Source organism: Bos mutus, chromosome 19 (assembly GCF_027580195.1).
Source record: "Bos mutus isolate GX-2022 chromosome 19, NWIPB_WYAK_1.1, whole genome shotgun sequence".
Lineage (NCBI taxonomy): Eukaryota > Metazoa > Chordata > Mammalia > Artiodactyla > Bovidae > Bos > Bos mutus.
Genome location: NC_091635.1, coordinates 55797608 through 55802668, shown reverse-complemented (window position 1 = coordinate 55802668; position 5061 = coordinate 55797608).

The window sequence follows — 5061 nt, the reverse complement described above, 5'->3', positions numbered from 1 at the left end:
TACTTTTCAGTGTCTTAAAAACTCACTCAATCATACATCAGCCATGCTTTAAACTTAATTTTAAGATAGGTAAAAGCAGGGGTCTTCCCTGGTGGTCTAGTGGTGAAGAATCCACCTTGCAATTCCAAGGTTCCCTCTAGAAGTACCCCGGTTCCCCCTCTCACTCCCCGAACCTAGCTAACTGTTCTTCCAGTCTCGATCTCATCAAGTCATCGCCTTCATCTTCAGTCCCCCCTACAGTGTGTTATCTTTTCCGGCTATGAACTCCATCATACCCTGTCCCCCAGTTTCAGGCAGAGGCTGGCTGATATTCAGAGTTTTGAGTTTTCCATGCAGGAAACTCAAGGAGGCCAGGGATCAGAGTACCAGCTTTGGTGGTGGGAGATGTGGCAGACAGCCCCAAGTTCTGGCGGCAGATGGTTCAGAGGTCATCTGCATTTTCAGTCCTGGCTTGCCCAAACTATTGAGCTGGTCCTCAGTGTTAGCTTGGACTCTTGATCCTTTGTGGCTCAGCTTCTGCTGGGACTTTATTCAAGAATCAGGTATTGAAAATTTACTGTGTACCTGGGTGTCCGGGCATTGCAGTTAAGTAGTAGATCCTACTCTACTACTGAATGATCTCAATTACTTGGCTTAATGTGTGCCCCAGTTTCCACATCTGTAAAATACAGGTAATAATAATACCTACTTCATTGGGTTGTTGTGAAGATCAGGTGAGAGCCTGCATTCAAACAAAGCTCAGAGAGTAATGCTTAGAGTATACTGAGTGCCCAGTAAATACTGTTGTTCATACTGTGAGTTAAACTCCAGTCTCCAGTCTGCTTTCCTGGTCTCAGAGCACTTCCCTGAGAATTTGTCCTCTTGCTGCTTTGCTTTTTCAAAGCCCAGGTCTAAGTTTTATGTTTACACTCTAATTTCTTCTCCCATTTCTAACCTGCTCTGCCTTATCACAGCCCAAGTTCTTGGGAGCATTCCCTTTCTAAAATATATACTGAAAAGCAAATGTTATACCCATTGGAACAACTAAAATGGAAAAGATGAAAGTGTAAAAATATTGATGGAGATGTAAAGCTTCCAGAACTCTTACAGTGCTGGTAGGAGGATAAATTGATGCAGACATTTTAGAAAAGTGGCAGTTAGAGCTAAACACAACCTATCCTTTATTTAATTCAGGGATCCCACTGCTGGTATTTCTCACCCTAGGAGTTGTGTATGTACGTAAGCAAAAAATCATGTAGAAGAAATTTCACAAGAGCACAATGTTAGTTATCTCTTCTTGAATAACAAATTACTCTAAAACTTAGCAACTTGTAACAACAAACATTTATTATCTCACAGTTTCTGTGGCTCGGAAATCTGCGAATGACTGAGCTGGATGAAGGGTCAATTCACCCATTAGGCACAGTGTGTGCAGTGCCTGGGGTCCATGGCGTTTGTCAGTACAATTTCCTTCTTGCAATAAGTGAAATTCATCTTTCTTTTGTTTTGTTTTCCGGTGACAAGAGGGCTGAGGACCAATCAAGTCATATAATCACATAAGGCAACCCTGGCTGAGGGTCTCTCGGGAGGTTTTGGTCAGACTGTCAGCTGGGACCACAGATCCACCTCCACAGTGACTCGAGCGGTGGCTGGCAGGTCTCAGAGCTCCTGTCCAGCCGCTGGCCAGAGGCTTCAGTGTCTCCCCGCGCAGCCTCTCCATGGTGACCTGAGTGTCCTCCCAATGTGGCAGATGGCTTTCCCCAAAGAAGGGAGGGAAAGAGAGGCACCAAGGTGAAGCCTCCGCGTCTTCCAAAATGGTTATCTTGGACGTGACACACCATCACTTCTGCCACGTTCTGTTGGTTACACAGATCCTGAGACAATGCAGGAGACGTGTGAATACAGGAGGTAGGCCACTCAGGAGCCTGGCTATCACAGGGACTATCTATTTTCTTTTATTATTATTATTTTTTTAATTTAATTTTATTTTTAAACTTTACAATATTGTATTAGTTTTGCCCAACATTGAAATGAATCTGCCACAGGTATACCTGAGGATAACTATTTCACAATGCTGTGATGGCTTTTGCCATACAGTAGCAAGAAGCAGCATCAGGCAAACAAGATCCCCTCCCTCTTGAGTTCCCCTTCCTCTTCCCTCCCACCCCGCCCCTCTAGGTCATCTAGAGCGCTGGCTTTATGTTCCCGCATCATACATCGATACACTGGCTATTTCTCACGTGGTAATATGTATGAAACTAGAAACTATCTGAATGCCTTTCACAGTAGAAAGGATAAAAGATGGTGTATTCATACAATGAATACTACACAGCGATGAGACCAAGCTCTTTGTGATGACACACAGCAGTGTGGATGTACTTCACAAACATAATATTTCACTGAGGAAGCCAGGCACAGGGAATACATCCTATGTTTCCACTTATGTAATGTATGGATGTGAGAGTTGGACTGTGAAGAAAGCTGAGCGCTGAAGAATTGATGCTTTTGAACTGTGGTGTTGGAGAAGACTCTTGAGAGTCCCTTGGACTGCAAGGAGATCCAACCAGTCCATTCTAGAGGAGATCAGCCCTGGGTGTTCTTTGGAAGGAATGATGCTAAAGCTGAAACTCCAGTACTTCGCCACCTCATGCGAAGAGTTGACTCATTGGAAAAGACTCTGATGCTGGGAGGGATTGGGGACAGGAGGAGGAGGGGATGACAGAGGATGAGATGGCTGGATGGCATCACTGACTCGATGGATGTGAGTCTGAGTGAACTCCGGGAGTTGGTGATGGACAGGGAGGCCTGGCATGCTGCGATTCATGGGGTCGCAAAGAGTTGGACACGACTGAGCGACTGAACTGAACTGAACTGAACTGAAAGATTAGGCAAAGCTACTCATGTGTCAGAGGCGAGGATGATGGTTCCTCCTGGAGAGATAATGACAGGATGGGCTCAAGGGGAGTTTTGAGAGACCTGCAGTATTCAGTTTATTCATCCGACTCTACAGGTTCTGTATGTGTGTGTGTCGGTGTGTGTGAAATTTTACTTTTCTCTATGCATATTATCCTTTAAAGTTTTCTGAAAATAGGTGTTAGAACACCTTTTTGGTCTCCTTTTCCTATCATTCTGGAAATGATATCAGCCACAGCTAAGTATAAACCTGGGGTAATTATAATCTCTGGTCAGAAAATTGGTCTGACTCAAAGCCCACCAGCCATGAAAACTTGGATAAGCTACTAATCTCTGGGAACTGTAGTTTGCTTATCTGAGAGCAGGGTGGACGTGCACTTCTAGCCTCAAAGTGTGACAGAGAATACTGAGTAATGTCAGGTACAGTTGAGGCCCATCACATACGGGGTCAAAGAGTAATGTGAAAGTCAAGCGCAAGCAAAGTACCTTTGAAAATTCCTTAGATGAGCCTTAAGTCACTTTAATGCCCTTGAGGCCCAAAGATCAGGAACAAGGAATTTACTTTTTCTTCTTTTCTTTATATTTCTGTCCTGGAAAGGGGTTTTCCCTTTGGAACAGGGGTTTTCCCCAGATTATTTTGGTTCTAGAAAGCTTTTGTGGATAATGTCAAGGTTAAAGTGACTCATTAATGTCATTTAACCAAAACAGGGGTTTGCTTGATTCTTGATGGCATGTTGAGGCAATAAATAGAGAAAGAAGCTGAGGTTAACATTAGAGAGATAAATAACAATTTATTTCAAGAGGGTAGTACATTATAGTTGACAAAACTTAAATCATTTCTTTAAAATTAACCTTATTTTAAAGATAAGGCTTAACCTCTCAAGATCAAACTAGTTTTACAGGAGAGCTGGGATTCATAACCAGAACTTCCAAGTTCAGAACCATAATACAGGGCAAACCCTGGTCTCTATCTCTGTCTGTGTGTCTGTCTGTCTCTTAGGGTGGTGGTGGAACAGAGAGGTAGGTCTGGGAACTTGTGATCTGGCTCTCCTGGGCTTATGTGGCCCTAGCCACCTGTATGACCCTCCTGACCTTGCCATCTTTAGGTGAGATTCCCTAAATCAGATAAGATATTGAGGTGGGGCAAGCAGAGTTTCTCTGGTGGCTGTGGTTCTTATCTGGGCAGAGACTTGCTGCCCACAATGGGGTTAAAGGTTGTTCCTGTGCATTCTGGTATGTGTGAAGTCTAGGAAATGTTTTGCTAGGTGATACAGTTGGTTTCTGATGCTCCAGGGTGGGGCCAGTTTATCTCTTCAATACATATATGCCTGCATCATGCTTATGCATGCATTTGACATGTGCTTATCACTAGATAATCAAACCATTTGTAAAGACAAACCTTCACCATTACAGACATATGTTATGAGATGCTTGTGATACCATGATTCAAGTCTGGGTTTATCCTCCTCATGGGAGTTGGGAGCCACAGTACACAGGACTTGGCTGTGCCTTACAGTCTTGCAAGTGTGTAGACCTTTTAAATGTGACTGGAGCCTCCCTCAACAGGGCAAGACCTTCCTGTACTTACTAGAAGAACCCAGAATTAGCCATTGCAAAGTGACTTGGGGAGGAAGGCAGGGGTGGGTTCAGGGGAGAATCTTCTCCAACGTCTCACATCTAGGAGAGATATCACTATTTCCAGTATGATCCTATTTCAGTCTTTACAATTTAAGTCATTCCATGGGGTTTCTTTGGGGACTCTCGGGTAGCAGCATGAGGCCCCCTGGTGGCCTGAAATAATTCACAAGCTTACTTTTTAAGCATTTGGAAGGGCAGGTGTAGCTGGAGAAGCACAAAGGTAGTAAATACTCATCTGGACCAGGCGCATCCAGTAGGGCAGGGTAAGGAGGATGACTTATTCTGGGAGAGGTGAGAACTAAAGAATTTACTTTTAAGAGATGAAAACAAATGAACTCTAATTCTGGATAAACTGCTCAACGCTCTCTGATTTTTATTCTTTAGTTTGTTTAGCAAACACTTGCTGTTGAGTATCTAATGTGGGAAGGACATTTTATTAGGCATCACACAGGGGGTTTAAACACATATGACACATTATGTACTTCTAAGAAGTTTTGGAAGAGGATTCTACATTTATGGCATTATTGTGGT